A 23,692-nucleotide genomic window follows, 5' to 3' on the forward strand; every position below is an offset into this window, starting at 1 on the left:
CCTTCTCTATCTTATTTTAGATGCACAGGAAACTTACAGGGTAAGAATGAAAGGATCCTCATAATAACAGCCCAAAGCCACCAGTTTTATTATTAATAATTTCAAATATGTTCTCATGGGTCCTCAAGTATTTGTAAGGTTTGTTTGAAAGGCAAATGCTCAAGTATGTGGTAGAACACAGCACTTGGTACTTACTAATTTACCAAGAGACATGGGAAATCAAGCATGTGCTCTAGGGGCACCTGGGTGGCTCAGTCAGTTAAGTGTCCAACTTCAGCTCAGGTCATGATCTAATGGTTCATGGGTTTGAGCCCTGCATCGGGCTCTGTGCTGACAGCTCAGAGCCTAGAGTGAGCTTCGGATTCTGTCTCCCTCTCTGCCCCTCTCTGGCTCATACTCTGTCTCTCAAAAATAAACGTTAAAAAAAATTAAGAAAAAAACAGAACATATGCTCTAATTTTTTATAGCTTTGCTGTAAATGGATGTGGTCTGTTCCCAACCAGATAAACTAAGTGGTCACTTTTAGAGTAGGCTGTTCAAAATCAACCTCAAACTAAAAGAGATGAAATATTCATAAGAGATTCTAATTGCACTTGGCTACAAGAACCCAGTAGGTGGCTAGTTTCTTCAGGGGGGTACAGCCTAGTCTCTTGATGATAAAAGTACATGACTGTATCTCTTAAGCACTAAGCATTTCATTTAAAAAAATGCTGCAATGAGTGCTCACTTTTAAAAGCAGCAAAAAACAAGAGGACTAATTAACAACTCAGCTTGAATATTTATAATAGCCAGTAATTATAATCATCCGAAAGGCCATTCTCAGAAACACCAAAGACCAGTTTCTTTCCATAGGCCCTGGCTCACAAAAAGATGGGTGGACAAACAGTACTGGAATATCTGCGGTTGATTGTAGACAATGAAATAATAAACAATTATCCATTTTAGACCTTAATGTGGTCATTGTAAGAGTTGGTTTCTCCTTTTTCTTGACATTATATTTTCCTCTCTCCAGTTGCCAGGAAAGGGTGCATTTCCCAATTCTTTGACTCACATCTGTTTCTAAAAATGCTCTTAAAAAATGACTAAAAATTATTCTTTTTAGTTTCACCGATTGATATCCTTTTTTTGTAAACATATTTAAAGGAGGGGCTCTTGATAGATCCAGATTTAAGGCTTTTTAAAAAACTTTTTAAATAAAAGGAATGGAAGCATAACTGGGTAGCAAATTAATAAATTCCAACTAACATTCTGACTTTGAATAAGAAAAATCTTGTCCTTATTATTCAAGCTTATAAGATTATAAAATAATAAGAAGCCAGTTAGACAAAGGGTATTCTGGTTGTTCATACACAGCATATCAGAATGATGTACACCCAAATCATGACATCAGACTAGTACTCACTATTCCTTGTGTAAGTGTTAAATAGGCCATCTCTTCGCAAAAGAGTGTAGTGGTGGGTCAGTGTTCAGGAAAAATAATTAAGATAAAAGGCAAATCAACACAAAACATCTCCCAAACAATATTCAAAAGAATCTCTCTCAGATCATTTACTAAAGTAATCTCTTCCAAAAATCACCATTAAATTAATCCTTGCCACTGAAGAAAGAGGACAAATAAATCACATTTAATTTACAATTATTTAGAATGTTTCGGACAATTCCAAGACACACGGAGGAAAAAAAAGTATTAAAAATAGCCAAAAGAAGGACTAGGCAGCAGCTAAACATAAAGGCCAGGGGTGAGATCAAAATTAGAAACATATAATGTCTGGAGAACTGTCCATATAAGGGTATCTTTAAATCAGTAACTAAGTTAGGATAATCCACTGGGCAAAATAAACCGTTGCCATCATCACAATGGCTGACCCCTCCATCTCTCATTCAGAAATCTTTGGAGTCTCGGGAAACAAATATGATATGTGCGACTTTATGTTGTTATGTTGGATAATACTCAACAGTATTTGGAGATATTTTCAAAGCTGGTCTTAACTTGCCTAGTTCCAGATGAGAAACTTCATATATTATTGATCTTTCACTGTTATAAAAATATAGAAGAGTAACTAACCATAGAGGATAAAACTTATGCTGAGCATTTCTTACTACATCTAGTGTACCATATTTACTTACTTTCCCCAACACCATGGATTTCCAGATTCCACAGAGCAGGCTGTTGTTTGTTCACTGTCATTTACTCGTTCATTAGACTCTTAGGGAGCTTCTTAACCTGGTGCCAACACTAGAGAAATGAAATAAAGAAGGCTCCTAGCTTCTAGGAGTTCACTGTGTGTGGAAGACAGATCCACAAGTAATTATGACACAGTGTAAGGCCTATAACAGAAGTCTGCACAAGAGTAGGGTTGCAATTCTCTTCAGGGCTTGGGGAAAGGTTTTATGATTTAAATGACCAGGCAGAGAAAGGGTAAAAGGCATTTCAGGCAGAGCAAGCAGTATAGGCAAAAGCTCAGAGGGAGGAAACAGCACAGCATGTTCCAGGAATAGCAGAAGTAGGTATCCAGAGAGCAAATGATGGGATATAAGTGGGAGAGGAGGCAGAAGATCAGGTTGAAAAGGTAGATAAGCACTGGGTTGTTGAGGTCCGTAAGTGCCACACTAACAATTTCATCCGTTATCCTGTAGCCCTGACACTCTCAAGTCTGCCTACACATTAAAATCTCCTGAGAAGCTTTAAAACAAAATATTGATGCCTGGTATTTGTTAGTATCGATTAATTGGTCTAGGATGGGACCCGGGTATTTTTTTAAAAGCTTCCCATGTGTTTCTAGTATGTGGTCGGGAGGAGAACTGCTGCTGTAGGCAACAAGGAGTCAACACAACCATGTAAGCAGGATGGTGATGTAAAAATATTAAAAAACAAAACAAAAAACGAGTTAACTGGCACCAGTGTGAAGAGATCACAGGCACGGAGACTAGGGAAGGAATGTCAGTGTATAGGCTACTGGATACAGGCCAGAGATAAGAGTCTAAGACAGGAGCTATTAACATCTCGTGAGTCACTGACCTGTGTGAAAGTCGATGATAAAAGCTAAAGCCGTCTTCTTGAGAAAAACTCTTAGGTTAAAACATGTACATATAACTTCAAGGAATTATGAACCTCTTTGATTATGATAAATTCAAATTAAGAAACCCTGACCTAAAGGCAGTGATGAGAAAGAGGAGAGAAAGACTTCTGAGGTAGAATCAATAGCACTGAGGACATTTAAGTGAAGGGAAAGAAGAGGAATTAAGGATGACATCACCACTTCTGGCTTGACTTATAAATAATAAATGTGTACTGTGCACTCACTTAAGTATCAGCAACCATACTGAGCAGCTAACATGTATGTATCACACTGAATTTTTCCGATTCTATAAGACAGATTGCTGCCATACTAATTTTATAATTGAACAAACTGAGATTTAGAGACAGACATTAAGTAACTTGTCCAACACCATGTGGCAAGAGTAGTAGAGCCAGAATTTAATCCGAGACCACATGACTCCAGAGCTTGCGGTGTTAGCCTCTTCCAGGACAACCTCTGGTGAGTTGTACCCCTGGATGAACAAGAGGAGTCGGGAGGATAGAGTACGGCCAGGCAGAGGAAGAGAAGAGGAAGGGGTGGGGGTGGCAACACAAAAAAGTAGTTTTAGATAAGCTATGTCCGAGATAGTACAAGACATGTGGATGACAGTAGCTGTTGAGTCAGAAAAAACAGAAAGATCACAAGGTGAGAGTAAAAGATACAGAAACAGAACTGGTACTGAGTTCTCCTCATGCACCCAGTACCCTGCTTTCTCACAACACTATAAGCACCATCACTATCTTTCCTTTGCAAGTGAGGAATCAGACACGGGACGTCAGGGCCATGTGAGTGGTGGAGCCATCTTAACCCCTGACCTAAATGTCTAGGGCACTATAAAAAGGAGTGGAAACCAGGGTGTCCTAAGTGGCAGCAGCCCCCAACCTCTTTTAAAACTGCTAGTGGGAGAGGCGCCTGGTGGCTCAGTCGGTTGGGCATCCGACTTCCACTCAGGTCATGAACTCATGGTTTGCGGGTTGGAGCCCTGCATCAGGCTCTGTGCTGACAGCTCAGAGCCTGGAGCCTGCTTTGGATTCTGTCTCCCTCTTTCTCTGCCCCTCCCCCGGTCACGCTGTTCTGTCTCTGTCTTGCTCTCTCATAAATAAATAAAAACATTAAAAAAATTAAAAATAAATAAAACTGCTAGTGGAAGACACAGGGTTTGTTTTTTAAAAAGCTTTACAATAAAGGGGCGCCTGGGTGGCTCAGTCAGTTAGACATCAGACTTCAGCTCAGGTCATGATATACAGTCTGTGAGTTCAAGCCCCTTGTCGGGCTGTACGTGGACAGCTCACAGCCTGGAGCCTGCTTCAGACTGTCTCCGGCTCTCTCTGCCCCTCCCCCGCTCTCAGTCTCCCTCTCTCTCTCTCTCTCTCTCTCTCTCTCTCAAAAATAAAATAAAGACATAAAAAAATTTTTTTAAAGCTTTACATAAAAAAGCTTTGACAATATTTATCCATTTCCATAACCTAAAGGTGTTTTGATTGAACTATTTGAGGGGTAGTAAGAGGCATCTCTGTATTAACCAACTTAAACAAATACTAAAGATACATTTCCACAGGGCGGTAGGCAAACTGAGGGGCAAACCTATGTAAAAGATACAACAGGACACAAATTCTATATAGTGTGTTACTATAACCTGGGGCAAAATTCAGACAATTAGTCTAATGGAGATAGTGTGCTTGTTTCCTGAGGCCATGGGAAGTGGTGAAATTTCCTTTTTTACTCTTTTTGTAGCTTGGAAAGAATGTGGTTTTTCTTCTCTCTAAAGTAACAAGAATAAAATCTCAAACCACACTCACTCTACAAGTCTAGACTAGCTACTTCAGATTTTAACAGCGGAATAACTTTTACATCAGTTTCAGAAAAAAAAAAAAAAACCTGTTACAGTTCAATGTTTCAGCACCTATACCGACAACGGAGTAGTCTTTCAGTCACAAACACTCCTTCTATAAATGTACTTTTAAAGAGCCTACAATATCATCCTAGAACTGTCCTCTATTTAAAATTAAAAAAAAAAATTTTTAAGGTTTATTTTTGAGAGAGAGAAAGAGAGAAAGAAAGAGAGAGGGAGAGCAGGGAAGGGGCAGAAAGAGAGTGGGGCAGAGGATCTGAAGCAGGCTCTGTGCTGACAGTAGACAGCCCAATGTGGGCTCACGTGATCATGACCTGAGCTGAAGTCAGACACTTAACTGACTGAGTCGCCCAGGAACGGGGGATTGTCCTATATTTTAAAATTAAAGTACCTGAGGGGCACCTGGGTGGCTCAGTCGGTTAAGTGTCTGACTTTGGCTCAGGTCATGATCTCACTGTTCATGAGTTTGAGCCCCACGTCAGGCTCTGTGATGACGGCTCAGAGCCTGAAGCCTGTTTCGGATTCTGTGTCTCCCCCTCTCTACCCCTCCCCTGCTCATGCTCTGTCTCTCTCTGTCTCTCAAAAATAAACGTTGAAAAAAAATTTTTTTAATTAAAGTGCCCGAGAGAAATATAAAATTCCAATTAAAAGAGTTTTGAAGTTCTGCTGTACAGCCTTTCATTGAGAACAGCAATACCTTACACAGTACTATTCCAGTCACCCATCACTATGCTTAAAGGGCTCCATTGGGAAGTCAGTGCTTTCTAGAGCAGCCCACCCCATTACTGGAGAACTCTCACCAGAGCTTAGATCAAGAGGGAATCCTTTGCTTTGTTAATTTTCATTCACTCACTCACTCATTCATTCATTCATTCATTCAAACATTCACTAAGCACACTCTGGTCTTTCTATTCCTTAATCTACAAGGGCTGTTGCCATTGCTATTTTATACCCTCTCCTTCAGATCCAGCAACCACAAGCAGTGGTTCCTTATGTGACGTCACGTCTCAGTCCATTGCTGTCCCTGTCTCCCTCCTTTGCTCGTGTCTCACCTAAAATGTGGTTTTCAGATACAAACACAATTCACCAAATGTGGTCTAACCTGCTCATATTTTTAGCAGTCACATTACAGAGACTTCCCAGACCAGCCTGTGGGCAAATAAACTCCCAGCTCTTTTTCATCTCAGGTGCATCTGAGATTGTCCTCCATGCCCAGGCATTGTTCAGCTCCTACATGTTTATCCTTAGTATCTTTCATCTTTTGGAACATTATTACAACCTATTGGGGTTATGCTCAGCCTGGATTCTGCTAGGTTTGGTATTAGCCAACTCTCCTAGGCTTATGTCATCTGGAAATTAGAAAAATTTATTTCAATCCAGAACTTTACAAGAAAGAGGACATTGTGATTAAAAATGTGCTATCAATGGCAACTCAAAGTACTCTGCAGGTTCTCTGGACTGAGTACTCCTCTCTGATACCTGTATTACCAATTTTTAACCATTATGAGGGGCAATAAAAACCCCCTTGAAAATCTGATGAAAGCCATAAAGTGTGCATTTATATACAATTTTTCAGTCAGTATCAGGTGGTTCATAGACACCCATGAAGCCCATCTGTTGGCCTCCCATTAAGGTGCCCCACCTTAGGGATTCCAGGACCTATGAAAAACATTTCTGGCCACTAGGATTTATTAATATCCATTACTAAAATAACTGATTCTCCTATCTAACACCCAGTTTAATACCCAGGAGCCAAATAACTGGCAATCAGCAGACATTATTAACTCGCTAATAATTCTCAAGATCAGAAAAAGTACCCAGAAACTAAGAAATCTGGCCAAAACCAAACCATGGATTATAAGAATACTTTACAAACAAAAGCACAGGTACCTAAGCTTATATACACAAAGATATGTGCTACACCACTGTTTGTAGTAAATTTTTAAAAAGGTGTGGGGGGGGGGATATTCTAAATGTCCCTTCATAGAGAAATGGCTCAATAAATCATGGCATGTTGAAAATTTAATTTATTTTATGAAAATAAGAGATCTACATTGACTTGGGACATATCAATGGTATATTGAGGGGAAGCTTCAAAATAATACATAGTGTGATCCTATTTTAAAAACAAAAAACTTACAAATCTTATATTGTTAAACATACTTTTGTAAATATAAAAAAAGGTATGGAAGAATTCACATCTGGCTGTGAACACTGGTGGGGGATTAGTTCTTTTTGTCTGTACTCATCTTTGCATACTTTCACTTGTTACAGTTAAGTATCACTTTTGCCAAGTAAAAATCAAAAGAAAAAAAGAAAAACTAAGTAAGGTTGACAATAGGATCTATCAATAAAAACGAAGACCTCTCACCCCAACACCCCATATGCATTTTCTAATGCCCAATTTCCCAAAAACTGTCCCACCCATAATAAGCCCTGGATGAAATCTAATTTCCTTTTGACTTTTCAACAATTTTGATGTCTTTGATTCCAAAGACAGGCACTCTTCTGTTACACCTATTAAAGCTGTTTTATAGTTTAAATATGACCACAATTCACAAGTATGGCTTTTTCCCCCTTTAGGGAAACAGACATCTCAGCAGAGCCACTTATAAAAGGTGTGTGGAACCCACATTAGTCCAATACATAAAAGATGGATGCATGCAGCACAAACACTATCAAATTCTAAGGTGAAGAAATAGGAGCACAGAGGCCATTCCTGGTGGGCCAGTGGTTCTCAACCTTGGCTAAACATTAAAACTACCTGGAAACATGTTTTAAAGTATCAGTGCCTGGGCACCACTTTCAGAGTCTAATTTGACTGGCCTGGGAACAGGTGCTTGTTTCAATCTTGTCTAGATTATTCAAATGAGCAGCCACTGCTTTCTACATTTCATTTCCTTCCCTTCTATCAATTTTTACAGAGCTTTCCCTTTATCAGTTATTTTAGGGCCGTGACTGTATTTGGGAAAGCCAAAACTGATCACCCAGCCAATGCCTGTCTGCTACACATAACTTATATTGTCCTTCTGTTGATTTTTGATGCCCAACTTCAATAACATTACTGAAATCTATGGGTACCATCATGAGGAGCTCTTCACATGTCAACACTACTTGTAGCTTTGCCTTACATTACGTTGGAAAACACAAATCCAACATTACTCTACCGATTATTTGAAATATTGCTGGACATTAATTAATGGACTGCCTGATTTTCTGTGCTCATCTTTACAGGTATTTTAAAATTTTAACAGCCACCACATTGCAAAATATTGATGGAAAGAAAAACCGTTACTTGAAATATCTCCTCCCACTCAAATTTAGTATCTGAGAACAGTAAAATACCCAAGAAAAATTTCAATACAATATGCAAGGGGATTCACTTACAAAATGAAATATTTCTTTAGTACATGTTATATTACAACACAAAAAGTCAGGATTCAAAACTGTGGACTGGTGCTGCAAATTATACAAAAAGATATTTTAAAACAAAGGACACTGTATATTGTTTATAATGGCTGGCATTAAAAAATAACTGCCTTTATGTATCTACAAATGGCATTAGCATGTATTTTCAAAGAAGCTTACAATGGTCCATTTAAAGTTCTGATCTAGGAACTGTACTCCCAAGCATTTATCCCAGTGAAATGAAAACTTAGATCTACAAAAAACACCTGTACACAAATGTTCACAGCAGCCTTATTTGTAATAACCCAGAACAGTAAACAACCCAAATGTCCTTCCACTGGACAAGTGGTTAAACTGTGGTACATCTATGGCATGAACAGAACTCAGCAACGAAAGGAACAAACTATTTGGCACACGCAACAATTTGAATGGATCTCACAAGCATCATGCTGAGTAAAACGAGCCAATCTCTAAAGATCACAGGCTGCATGAACATTAGAAAGCTGAAGAACACAATAGTGATCACCAAGGGTTTGAGGAAATTATAAAGGAGAGCAAGAGAAAGCCTTGGGTTGATGGGTGAGGGATACAAAATCCTGCATCTTGATTGTGATGGTGGTTACACAAATACATGTAATCAAACTGCACAGAACCATACAAACACACACACACACACACACACACACACACACACACACAAATGAGTGCATATAAAACTGGAGAAATCTGAATAAGCTCTGGATGGTACCAATGTCAATTTTCTGGTTTTGATCTTGGACTTTGGCTACCTTTGGGGGAAAATGGGTGAAGGGTACATGGGACTGCTCTGTATTTTTGCTATTTCCTATGAATCTGCGATCATTTCAAGATGAAAAGTTTTTTAAAAGTGAGAGGAAAACAAGAAGGTGGTCACTTATTTAAAATACACACACCATATTTCCTAATCTATGTGAAGGTATAAACAAGTAAAAGGGAAAGATGTAATAAGGGTGGCTGGAAAGAAGCAGATGGCTTGAATAACATTTATGGAGCATTTATTATGTGCCAGGCACTACAGCTTATCCCATTTAACTCAAAAATCCAGTGAGGTGACTGCTGATTAATATCCCCACTTTTCAGATGAGGAAACTGAAAGAAGGTAAGAAATTCAATCAGGATCACATGCTGGCAAGAAGCAAAGATGTCAAAAATAAGAAGAGAATTTCAAAGAAAATAGGATTTGGAGAAAAAGTGTCATTACTTTATCAAGAAAAGATTTAAAAAGTAGCTTAAAATAGGTAGAATGCTACAGAGGTAAATCACAGCACACACTGATGAATACTCTGTCCTCCAAGAACTTAAAATCTTTAATACACATTAGCCTAGGAAAACTGAATGCACTTGACCAGAGATGTATTTGCAACTGGTTATTTTTTATTAATCTTTCAATTTCTGCTTAGAATAGAGAAGAAAAGTAACAACGATTTCTCCTCTTTAAAAGATGTCCACCAAATGAAAACAAGGAGAAAAAGGTGAACCAAAATTCAGAAATAATACAAACAGGGCACTCAAAATGGTAAGAAAACTAAGCTGATTGACTATAACAAAGCCTATTCATGAAAGAAAACAGAAAAGCTGTAACACTGTCAAATGCAAGGCAGAAGTCTAAATTAGGTTAGAATAAAACATGAATCTACATATAATGAACAATATGGGCTAGCAAGATGAATATTTATTTGCAATAAAATAGTTTTTTTTTTTTTTTTAACATTTTTAATTTATTTTTGGGACAGAGAGAGACAGAGCATGAATGGGGGAGGGGCAGAGAGAGAGGGAAACACAGAATCGGAAACAGGCTCCAGGCTCCGAGCCATCAGCCCAGAGCCTGACGCGGGGCTCGAACTCACGGACCGCAAGATCGTGACCTAGCTGAAGTCGGACGCTTAACCGACTGCGCCACCCAGGCGCCCCTGCAATAAAATAGTTTTAAATTAAATTATGCAGTTAAGATTGGTTTCAGTCTGGCTTAGAATAAGCGGAAGGAAAATTTCAGCCCTCTTTTTCACTCCATCTTCAATTTAGATCATTGAATATTGAATATTTTAACAGCATGCCAAAAACCAGAAGCAATTCTAAGATAAATTCAATGCAAGTAAATGGGTATTTAAGAGGAAGTTTCTTATTCTGGTTGTAAAGCCTCTGAGACAGGGTTGCTTTTCTAGAGGAAAATAACATCTCAATTTTAATTTTAAAGATCCAGTGAAACCCCAAGAAAATACAATATTTAAAATATTGGAAGTATTAACCACTCTTCTAAATTGCAGACACCAAGCAATCCACGTAGTGTGCCGCTTGAAGTAAATCGAGTAACCGCAGTCAGCTCTGCCTTTAGGATCATCTCTGATAGAAAAGGTATTCTTTCCTCTTAAATTATCTTTTTTAAGTTTACTTATTTATTTTGAGAGAGGTAGAGCACAAATGGGGGAGGAACAGAGAGAGAGGAAGAGAGAGAGAATCCCAAGCAGGCTCGACATTGTCAGTGCAGAGCCCAATGTGGGGCTCGAACCCATGAACCATGAGATCATGACCTGAGCCGAAATCAAGAGTCAAATGCAAAAGACTGAGTCACCCAGGTACCCCTTAAATTATCTTCTAAAAGCAAATGAAAATGCAGTAATGATGTCAGCATGTTGGTTCTTAGAAGCTTTGTAAACTTCTAATTCAGGAAGTAACATGCAGGAATTTTACTTGACGTTCAAAAATCTCTCTACAGAAGATCTGGAATAAAATGGCCACACCACAATATTCTCATCCATGGCTTTAATTAATATGATAAAATCTGAAATAGAATTCTTGTCATACACCCTCGGAATTGCTTTCTCATGCACAAATAGAGTAAAGGAGGGCCAAAAAGCAAATGTATCCAGTTGGACAATATCTATCATACAGTGTTTATGGATTTCTCTGCTCTAAGGAAATCTCATGAGGTTAACTTATTTTTTACGGGTAAAACCCTAACACATTTTTTATAAAAGCCATAACCTAGGCCATTTTGTATGGTATACAGATATACATTAAAATCTCCCTATAATTCTTGGGGGATCATACCAAAGAAATGTATTTTCAGTAATGCCAGATTCTAATCAATGGTGAATACAAATTTTTGAAGTTTTTACAACTAAATATCCTTAAATAGAAATATTTTTAAGGTCTGGAGTGCCTGGGTGGCTCAGTCGGAGCCAGTCAGTGGGAGACTCTTGATCTCAGCTCAGGTCATGATCACACAGTTTGTGAGTTCGAGCCCTGTATCTGGCTCTCTGCTGTCAGCACAGAGTCTGCTTCAGATCCTCTGTCTCTCTCTCTCTGCCCTCCCTCGTTCTCTCTCTCAAAAATAAACATTAAAAAAATGTTAAAAATATATTTTTAACGTGTGATAACGATATTGTGGTTGTGTTCTGACAAGGGATTTCTTGAACATACTGAAAATTCACAGATGAATAATTTAATATCTGAGATATGTTTTAAAGTAGTATGGCATTGGGGGCCAGCAGGGGGTAGTTTAAACAAGACTTGCCACAAATGGAAAGGTAAAGCTGAAGGATGGGGACATACAGATGAATTATCTTGTCTTCTTTGGTACATGTTTGAAATTTTCCAACATAAACTGTGTATATCCATGCATGGGATATAAAATATACTCATGTAACAGGAATTCTGAGCAGAAATTCAGGTTCTTGAATGCTTCTTTTATGGCAAAAATACCAGGCAAATCATCTCACCCCATGGTACTATAGTTTCCAATTTCTAAAATGCAGGGATGGAACATGATTTCTATGGTTGCTTCCAGTTCTGAAGTTTTTACTCTCTGAGAATGCTGTTTTGTTCTTCCGAATGGAATTTCAATTCATCTCACTGTCTACAGTAACCGAGTCTATACTGAGAAGGCACAGCTGTCTTAAGACAAAGTATGATCTCAAAGCAGCTCTTTTAAGACCATCAGTGCCACCCTGTCATCACCTCTCACTTACCACATGAAAAAAAGAAAAAAGAGAGGCAACCACAATGATTTCCATAGGGTAGGTGAAAATTCCCTCCCTTCAGAGATTTGACTAAGGGTCACAAATCACATGATGTGTATAAAAGGCACTCCCTTTAACATGGCAAATCTTCCTGAGTAATTATCAAACAATATTTTTATAAATATATTTTGAAGACTTCTCATCACAGTACTGTTCATAACGGTGAAAAATCTGGTATGTAGATTACCATTAATAAGGGTTTAGTTAAATATATCATGGTATAGTCTTATAACAGAATACCATGCAACTATGTAAAAAATAAAGATATTAGCCCACAATGATCAGGGTATCATAAAGGGACACAGGAACCAACCGAAAGACTCCCAAGGGTCAAAGCTGGAAAAATTAGAGCAATAAAGTTGTATTGGATTATAACTCAAAGTATAAATATCATTAGTCTATACTGACATTAAAAAAATGGTTCAATAAATAAATGGGAGAGAAGAGAGAAGTCTCCTGCGTAGAATTCCAAATAACGTATGTAGATACTCTGCTTCTCCCCTACAGAAGGTGGAGCATAACTCTTAAGTGTGGGCTGCCTTCCTTCCAAGGAGCACAAGATGGAAAGTTGAGAAAAAAGAGTAACTTTACAATAGAGAAGTCTGACAAACACTACCTCAGCCAGGATACCAAGGTCAACATCAACAGTAAGGTCACAAAGCTAGGATGCACCCTTGAAATGATGTGATAAAAACAGCCTTTTGCCTCTGTGGCCTCCCTTAGTCTAACCCCACATAACCCCAGTCTAACCATGAGAAAACAACAGACAAGCCCAAATGAGGGGCATTCTACTATCTGACTGGTACACCTCAAAACTGTCAAGTCATAAAAAGCAAGGGAAGTCTGAGAAACAGTCATAGCCACGAAGAACCTAAGGAGACATGATGACTGAATGCCGTGTGGACTCGTGGATGGGGTCCTAGAACAGAAAAAGACAGGAGGTAAAAACTCATGAAAGGGAAATCACAATAAAGTATGGACTTCAACCAATTATAATGTTATCAGTTTGGTTCATTAATTATAACATATGTACCACACTAACATTAAGAGGTTAATGAGAGGGGAAACTGGGAACTCTGTACTATCTTCGCAATTTCTTTATAAATCTAAAACCTTCTGTGAGGCGCCTGGGTGGCTCAGTTAAGTGTCTGACTCTTGGTTTCAGTTCAGGTCATGATCTCACAGTTTGTGGGTTCAAGCCTTGCATCGGGCTCTACATTGACAGCATGGAGCCTGCTTGGGATTCTCTCTCTCCCCCTCTTTCTCTGCCCCTCCCCTGCTTGTGCACACACTCACTCTCTCTCTCAAAATAAATGAAAATAAACTTAGGAAAAAAATCCAAAACTCTTCTAAAATAAAAAGTTTATTTTTAAAAAATGAAAAAACAAGATATAAACTTACAATGATGTGGAATGATGGCCAATATATAATAAACAAAAGAAGTGTTACTAAACAATATGCATATTATGAACCTATTTGTATTTTAGAGATATACATATATGTACTTTTTTACCAAATGCCTGGATAATTTACACCAAATGCTAACCTCTGGGAAGTGAATCACTAGTGATTTTCATTTCACCACCCACTTTATGCTTTTCTGTACTATCTGATTTTGTTCTTTCTACTAAGCATTGATCACTTTAACATTGAGCCTTCTATAATCTTACAAACTATTAACAAAGCTCTTTTACTCTGGGAAAAAAAAATTAGGCATACAACAGAGGATTAATAGCAGTGCTCCTTAGCTCAAAATAATACACATTTATGAAAGAGTAAATTTTACTTTTTCAAGGAAAAAATGTTTAATTTTATTAAGTAGGCTCTATACCCAATGTGGGGCTCAAACTCACGACCCTCAGATCAAGAGCCTCATGCTCTACTGACTGAGCCAGCTGGGCGCCTCTCAAGGAGAGAAATAATATTTTAAGTTAGTACAGAAAAGTGAATGAAAGCATGGATTTTAATCAGACTTAGCTTAAATTCCTGGTTTCACCATTTACGACTGGTTATGACCTTGGACAGTTCAACAACCTCCCTCAATTTCCTCATTTTTATAGTAGGAAATATGTACAACAACAAACCTATTGCTCAGCAGAAATATCCTAACATTATTTAGTCATCAATATAAACATACATTACATACTACATAAGTGTGTAGTATATAAAATATATTTCATAACAAAATTTTATTGGGTTGCCTGGATGGCTCAGTCAGTTAAGCACCCAACTCTTGATTTCAGCTCAGGTCACGATCTCATGGTTCGTGAGTTTGAGCCCCACATCAGGCTCCACGCTGACAGTGAGGAGCCTGCTTGGGATTCTCTCTCTCTGCCCTCCCCACCTCAAAATAAATAAACTTAAAAAAAAAAAATTTTTAAAAATCAAATTTTATTAGAAGGAATTACATTAGTAGTAGCAAAAACTTCAATGTATGCCTGGAGCCTGGCCCTACTGAGGCTCCATAATGGCAAGTGTTTCTTATTGGTATTAACAAAAATCCAAGAAAAAATAAAACACCATCAGGAAAAAATTTAGTTTCTCTAAGAACAAGGAACAGTAAAAGACAAACCCTACCCTCAGCTCATTCTACATCTGCAGCAATTTCCCAAATGTCTCTGCTAACTATTTATTATGGTGATTAAAAATGTTATTGTTAACATGCCCACAGACCTGAGATTCATCCAGAGAATACACATGAAAGCCACTTTTCTAATCATAACCAGCTTAAACTAAGCTTTGGAATACTAATACATCAAGTTCTCCTTCCTATGGAGATAGTTTCCCTATTTATGAATGTCAATACAAATTTATGAATGTCAATACAAATAAACACCAGCCACAAACTAAACTTATTTAAATCTCTTGATTATACATAACGAACTTTAATAAAGAAGCTTTAAATAGACATATATTTTGATCTGTAACAAATTTCTGGGCTGGCTGATTTATCTCAAATATGATATTTTCAAATTACCCAAATTCAAACCTTACATTACAAAAAATCACAACAGACAAGTCTAATCACGCTATGAATTAGGGGACTTTTTAAACAAGGCCCAACAACACACATCAGAAGAATCAATTTGTTCCATCAAGTGAAAAGTTTACCCAAACTGATTTATCATATAGTTTAGGACATACACCCTTAAAGACCTGTTAATTTAGGAAGAAATTAACCAACCATAAACATAACAATATTATATTATTGTGGCAATTTTTTCTACATTAGAAAATGCAAACTGTTCAGTTTGGTTGTTAAAAGAAATTAATGTAAACACCTTTTAAAATAACAAAAACATAGATACAATTCAGAAACTATATTCAGGTTGTTATATGTAATCCAGTGTTGGGATTATAATTATACAAAGACGGATTTTATAATATACTCAAAAGTATGTCACTGAGAACTGCACTGGCAAATAGATCAAAGAAACTTCTTTTGGTTAAAAAAAAAAAAGAGACTGACTATAAGGTTTTGAGTTAGTTTAGTTTTCTTAAACACTATAAAAGCAAATTTAAAATGGGAATTCCAAGCATTCTGCATAGCAATATTATATATACAAGAAGAGTATAATCCTTTATCATGTTCTCTAAATTCTAAACAACTGAAGAAGGGACCACACTGGCACCTCCTATATATTATCTCATTTAATTCATATAACAATCCTAGATAATCATCACAATTTCAAGGGGAAGACACTCAAACTGAGTACTTTAAGTAACCTGCCCAGATAATAAGGGATACACCAGCAATTACATTACAGTCAGAATTTATATACGATACATACTACACACACCAGTTATATACATATCATATCTGGTATCTAACTTTTTAGGTTTTTAACCTATACAATTAGTCTGTTCCTATGATAACTACTATGTATGTGTATTTCAGCATTTGCCACATTGTACTGTAATCTTTTACTTATCAATATTCTCTATTCAATTATGAGCTTCCAGAGAGAACGGACTATATGGTGTTCATCTCTGTAACTGCAGAACATAGTCCTGTACCGAGCACATCTACATAAATTTCTCCTTAGTAGCTTACCCATGGTTCTGATGTTATTTTCACTAGCTGCTCACGGGTGGTGAATATTACAGAAACATTATCACACTATTAGCCATCCCTTCAGCTTCAAGATACCCAACAGTAACCATCACAATAGGAGAAGGCTTGGGCAGAAAGAATGTTCAGTCTGATCAACCCCAGTTTGTAGCATTACTCTTACAATCCTATTTAAATACATTACGTGCTATACAGGGTTCTTCTTTTTTAAGTTTCATAAAGCTGCATCTGTGCTTACATTAGTCTACTCCCAGGAGTTCATATACATTATAGGAAACTCAATTACAGGATAGCTCCATGTTCATAGTATATACAAGAATTAAGGAAAGACATAAGACGACATAAATCATCAAAGGCATAAACGCTTGCCAAAAGGCTACCTTTTCATTACAACAGGACTACAGTGTCCACGGGGACAAAACCATACAATTTATATGCTTTCCCATACAAGAAACAGGACTGGATGTTAATGGCATTTTTGAGAATGTTACAGTGTAATTATAAAATGATATAGGTTAATATATAAGGAGACATCAAGTCTCTCAAAACAAAATGAATATTTACAAGATTAAGTTTCTGTTTTGTTAAACATTAAATAAAGGTGTTGGAACTTAAATGGAAGTGTAAAAATACCAATGACCTAGTACTAAAACTAGTTAACAGAATTACTGATACTTTTCATTCTTTTAGCAGACCTTTTACCTAATAAATGTTAAAGCATGTGGTTTGTGTTTTCAGTTTTCTTCCCAGTTCTAGATATTGACTATGAATCCTTTTCTAGTATTTACCTTTCTGTTCCCACCTTCCACCCAATTCTACCCCCAAACCTGGTAAGGATGTCTTCTTTAATTTTTCAAGACAAGGGAGTGAATTCAAATGTCTGTCATGAACTCTTGAATAAAGAGTTAAAATGACAGCATCATAGGACTATCCTGACTCTCTTTAAAGTCATATTAATCTTCTAGAATAGCAATCTAAATCTTAGAAGCAGAAAACACAGGAAGCTCAATGTTCCAAGAAAAGTTAATAATAATTGATTCATCCTGGCTACCCAGGAAATACACAGCAAGGATCCGTGTTCTATGCAAATACTGACAACAAATCCATCTAGCAATACCTGCCATCCTGGGACAAGGAAAATAGAAGAAGAGAGCTCACAAGGCAAATTCACAATGACTAAAAAGTACACAAAGAAAACATCATCAGTTCAGAGGTGAGAAGGGATCAGAACTAAATGAAACATAACAGAGATCAGTGTACTTATACTGACAGGAGTAGACTGGGGTAGTGGAAGAGACGAGATCACCACTGACGGGAGATGTGAGTGGGATGCAAGTGGACAGGACGCACAGTGGACAGAGGGGAGGGTAAAACAAGCAGGAGCTGGAGGTGACAGGAGCTGAATTACAAGACATAACAAAAGACTGGAGGCGGCAGACAAGGCAGGAAGCCCACCCAAGGAAATAGAGGGTAAGGAGAACAGAAATCATTTTCAATGGGAGGATGAATCATGGAAAAGGCAGGAAGCAGGCAAAACACAGACACCAAGCAAGAAATTCTAGACAGATGAGAAAAAAAATGTAAAAGTAGTAAGTACATAGGGAAGAAAAGTGAAAAAAGGATGAAGTAAACAGGCCTACTAGGAAAGGAAATATTTATTAAAAAATGGTTTCTGGAATTTTGTTTTATTAATTTAAATTTTAAAATCGCTTCTGCTTATATTTCTTTCTGTTGGGTAAAACTTGATTCATAAGAACAAAGGCTTCCTCAGTTTACAAAGAAGAAAATTATGGCTCAGGTCAACTGACTTAAGTCACAAAAGTAGGAAGGGTTGAAAACAATAAAATTTACTGTCAGTTAATAATGTTAGTTCTAAGCCACAAACTAATTTTTATACTGACAATGTGTGTATACACATTAATGACTTTAATGACCAATTGCTTCATTTGTTAAGTACAAAAGCCTTCTCTTTTGCTTCATTTGTAAAGTACAAAAGCTTTCTCGTTCTCTCTCTCATATTCTCTCTATGCTTATCAGCATTTGGAGAAATCCCTGCTTCTTACTGCCTCCCCCAAAAAGGAAAGGGCACAGTATGAAGGTAACATTTACATCAGTATTGCTAAAAAGAAATCTGACGAAGGTTTAAAACAAAGTTAAAATAGTAATGATTAAAAGATGTTGTAATTTTTCTATAAATGTCTACGACCCATCTTATTCTGGTCTCCTAGTTAACTAAAACCACAACACAGAGATCATCCTTCATTTCCACCTAGAAAGAGTAGAGGAAAACAAAACCCTGAACAAGAATACAAAAATAGAAAGACGAGCAAACCCAAAAACGAATGGAAATTATTCTATTCTTGATCTTAGAAAACAAGCAAGGGTAGGAGAGAACCATACCAAAGGTCTATTTATGAAGATACAATTCTTATTTTTAAACTGAAAAAATACGGTCATCAGATCGTCAGGCTAAAAAATTGTGCAAGAAAAAAGCAGGCACATACAGAGACTGAGGAGTAGATAAAAGAAGATGAATCTGAAGCCACAAAAACTGTGAACCAGCAGCAGCACATTATGAAGAAGCAATTTGTCAACATCCTGTCCCTTTAGTGATTAGCAGAAGCTGGTTTCTGCTACTGTATCTACTATTTCTCTATCCAAACACAATAAAACTCTGATCATGAGGAAACTACCAGCTATTGCAGTAGAGGAAAATAATGCAAATATTACACACAAAAGCAGCTGGGTTAACAATGGTAATGTAAGAAACATATAAAGACTTGTGCTAGAGTCTTGTCACTCATATTTTCAGAACTATCTTCTTTCAACTCCTTAAAAATCCTAAATGATACTGCGGTAGCTTCTTGAAATTTGCCTTTTCTTCACTTTTTTTTTTTTTTTTTTTTTTTTTTACCATTCTTCCATGATTATCTTAATGAGTCACTTGACCATATAGTCCATTCACAGGCATCATCGACACACATTTTTATCGACCTCTGGAAATGGATGCTGCTCCACAGCCTTTAGGAGACTTCTTGAAGGAACAAACCTGGTTCTTTGGTCTCTGAGGACATGCTGAAATTAGGATTCTCTCTCATACTCAAAGATGACATGGATGCAAGCCAAACTGTGCTGTTTCCAAGGTAAGATGCCTTAAAACACAAAGAAAAAAAAGTTAAAAATCAAACAGATTTTGAAAACACAAAACTCTAATAAAGCAGTACAAATTCTCACAGTATTTACATTTTAGCTAAGACTGAAAAATAACTGATTCAAATAAAAAAATTTTTAATCTTTCACTTTAGCATTAAATACTGTATTTTTCAAAAAAACTTTAACAGAGCATCACAAAATACACAATAAAAATACTGCAAATAACGGACAATTCCTGAAGTTAATACAAAAACATGTTAAAATTATAAAGAAATTCTGGTGATTTACCGTTTAATCTTTATCCTGGCCAGGATAGAAGATAGGCTATGAAAAAATATTATTTCCCTATATTCATATATTACTTGAAAATTATATGAACAAGCATGGTTTATAGTCAGCTATAAAATGAACTGCTGAATTGACTTGGAAAATTTCTTCCAGCCCCAAAATTCTGAAATTACATATCATCTGGTGACACAATCTTGGTACCACTGAACCAGCTCTAGGTAAGGCAAGTCATTTATTTGACTTTGCCCAATTTTCTTATCTATAAAATACACAGCTGGTACCTAAGGGGGAGGTGGAGACTAGGATCACTTGCAGATGATTTAAAACACAGACGCCCAGGCGCAGCTCTAAAGAATCTGAATCTCCAGGGGTCAGCTAAGGTGTCGCTTACTTTCATCATAAACCCTGGGTCATTCTGACATACACTTCTACTTAAAGAACAATCGCACTGGATCACATTCAGGATCCAGCTCTACAAACCTAAAATTCATAAAATGGGGCAGTAGACATTTTATTAAATTATCCCATATTGATAGAACTAGAATAAATGAATTAAATAAATTCATATTGATAGAACTAAAATAAATTCAATTTCTCTTTCCCTAAAAGTCCCCATTCAGAGAAGAACCTGAAATTAAGATTAAGGCTAACATGCCCGTTGGATAGACATTTCAACATAGATTATTTTAACTCCAATTATTTCTTGGGATATTTAAATAGAACACAACTGTGGGACAATGTTCACAGTTATAAACTGCTTCTATGACAGGTCATCCCAAAATATGTGCTGGTATGAAAATGGAAACAGCAGGTCATTTCTTCACTGACTCCTATTACAAAGTACCCCCAAGACAAACAACATGACCTCCTACCCAGCAGAAACAATCTATAACACAGAATACTATACCTGCAGAGCGTGTGTCCTCCCTGGCCGCTAACCAGGTTTGTAGCCCATGCTTCATTCAAGGGCACTTCCTCCTCTGATTCCTGGACAGTGGGTGTGCTGATGTATGTACTCCCCTATCTGTGGAGTCATTTGGATTCAGTGTCTCTTTTGATGCCCAACACCCCCAAAATAATACTGTCAGCTCCTGACAAAAGGGACACAAAAGTGGGTTTTCAGAGAATACCATTTTTTTTTCCATCTTGCTGGATTTTGTTTGCAGCCCCTCTTTTAATTCCACGCAGCTTCAAAATGACTTCACTCCAGGTATGTCACCAAATCAACAGCACAATTTTACATTTTTTTTTTCCATCAAAGAAATATTACTAGAAGAGGCCTCCTGGCCAATAGTGTTCTGTACTGCCCAAGACAAGCTGAACAAGTGGATCAAGATTCCACATGAGGCCACAGCAAATGGATATAAGTGCACAGGAAACCTTCAGGAACACTTACGTTCTGGTAAGTTACTACCACTGGGGTTTAAATCTAGTAAGTGTTTAAAAAAGAAAGGTAGTAAGATATCAAGTGTTATTCAATATTATATTTCACGTTTTCTGACACTAAATTAAAAACTTCAACAGTCATTATCCTACGTCCTGGTGAATCACTGTCCTCGAATTCAACACCTACGGAAGAGTTATAATCCTCATTCAGTGTTGAGATTCAAAATTCAGTTTCTCTCCCCTTGCCTTTAGTCATTTCAAAATGTAATGTCCCCGGAACCATTGATCAACCACTTCCATTTGAAAAATTCAGCACTGTTTCTGCAGCTCAGTCCTTGCAACCTATGCTACTTTGAAATTTGAAAAAGAGCACCTTTTACAGCCAAGAAACTAGTGTCAAGTTTTAGATCTGTCTTCTTTGATCGAGAAAAACTCCCCAGAGAAAGGACACTGACTTGGGGGCCAGACTGCCTGGGCTCATATCCAGTCCCTTTACTATATGCATTGTGATCTTGGGTAAGTGATTTAATTACCTTGCTGGGTCTCAGTTTCCTCATTTTAAGAAATGGGATTATAACTGTACCTACTTCGAAAGATTGTTGACATTCCAACAAATTAACAGGCAAAGATTCCTGAAACAGTATCTGGCACATTTTAAGCACTACATAAATGTTAGCTATTATTTTCACTTTATTTTATTTAGCTACAAATTCTCATACTGTTTCACATGTGCACACAATGTCTGCCCAACTAAAATACTACCTACTTGAAGACTGGAATCACATGCTGAATATCTCTGATGTTTCCCCTAGGGTATCTAATATTCACTCAATAAGTAAATACAAACCTACTCTGTATATATTATACTGGATGAATAAGGAAAACATAGTATCTTATATATTCTCAGCCCTCAGTAGCCATTATTTTAGGTGGGGAAACAAAACATGCAGAAAAACTTATTTAACAGTATAAAGTTATAAGGGATTAAATGCCAAAGTATGTGGTATAAACAGCTAACATTTATACCAGTATACATTTATACTGTGCTTATCGTGAGCTGCAGATTCTGTGGAGAAGGTAAAGCTGGTGTGGCCCTGCCCCTAAAGTTAAATGGGATCTTTGGTAGTGGAAAGAAGAGAGGACAGGATTCCAGTGTATTTGGGTTCATTCCACAAACAGTCACTGAGTACCTTCCATGGGTCAGGCTCTGTTCTAGGCTCTGGAGATAAGGCAATGAATGACAGAAAAGATCCCTGCACTCTGGAGCTTTAAAGGCACTCCATGTGAGAGCCAAGTTTTGAAGTAAGGAACGAGAAGAGTTTATCTTCCAAAACGATGAAACAACACTGGTTAAATGCCTTACAAACAGGAGCCAATGCCGTCATTATAGCCATTCTGACTGTCCAACAACAAACATACAGAAATGGCTGTGGTGAAAAATTCAGTAACTTTCATGTACTGTATTCTAAATGTTCCACTGTTTATAAAGCACATTAAAGGGATACTCTCCAGATTCTTGGATACAAATATCATAGAAGAGATTTTAAATACATACAGTCAATACCATTAGAATGATTTTCATTACAGAGGCCACTGGAGGCCTAAATTTTGCCCAAATGGAAAGCCTATTAATGCTCTGCTGTACACCCCTGTGCTTTGTCTCCACCCTCCACCCCATCCCTTTTCCTTTCTTTCCTTGATCTACCAGTGGCTGCCCACAGCTATCAAGTATCTACTAGGAAAGTGCCTAAAGATGCAAGTGCTGACAGGAATCAGTTAGTCACAATGGGTGGAAACATTAACTCCAAAAGAAACTATGTGCATTTTTTTCTTCTTACATCCTTCCATTGATGACAACTCTCCACTCTGCCCCTCCCCCCAAAGAGAAGGCCCACAGGCCCACAGGCCCACAGGGGAAAGGAACCCTCTTATAATAGTGACTGGCAAAGCATTCCCAACCTCTCTCTCTCTCCAGGTTAAGTCCAATATACTCTCATCACAAATGAGACACATTTCCAAGCACGTCCCTCATCCTCTCCAGTCCTTTTCAACCTCTTCTACTCTCAGAAGATGCAAACGGTTAGACCTTACCATCATACTCTCATTGTTATGCCTATACAAATCATTACATTGTATTTTGTATTTTGTAATGGCGGGCCATTAAGGTTTCCCCCAAATTTACCTTTTTCCAGTGTCTAAGAATAACCTGTTCACTGGGTGACCATGATATGTAATCAGAATTTGGATAAATATGAGACACAGGACTTTAGAAACTATTGAATACCCAAATAAAGAGACTAATTGCAGTTTTATGCAATTTTAAAGCCATCTTCCAACTTGAAAAACACATTCTTTTACTGAGTCATTTTATATTGCCAACACCCTTCTTCACAAA

At 37.3% G+C, this 23,692-nt stretch overlaps 1 protein-coding gene across 2 annotated transcripts in view; it reads right to left on the reverse strand.

Annotated features, from left to right (window-relative positions):
- Positions 1–23,692, reverse strand: part of SLC20A2 (solute carrier family 20 member 2) — a 107,564-nt gene that overhangs the window by 82,458 nt on the left and 1,414 nt on the right. Inside the window, exons 2-3 of one of the 2 annotated variants that reach the window (XR_007458173.1) lie at positions 20,819–21,002; positions 19,347–19,622 (exon numbers count right to left, since the gene is read on the reverse strand). The exons of the other annotated variant lie outside the window; for it this stretch is intronic. The gene's annotated coding sequence lies outside the window, so the exon portion shown is untranslated. Of the gene's footprint in view, positions 1–19,346; positions 19,623–20,818; positions 21,003–23,692 lie in introns of those variants that run through there. 2 annotated transcript variants of the gene reach the window in all.

This window comes from Panthera uncia, chromosome B1 (assembly GCF_023721935.1).
Source record: "Panthera uncia isolate 11264 chromosome B1, Puncia_PCG_1.0, whole genome shotgun sequence".
In the NCBI taxonomy this organism is placed as follows: domain Eukaryota; kingdom Metazoa; phylum Chordata; class Mammalia; order Carnivora; family Felidae; genus Panthera; species Panthera uncia.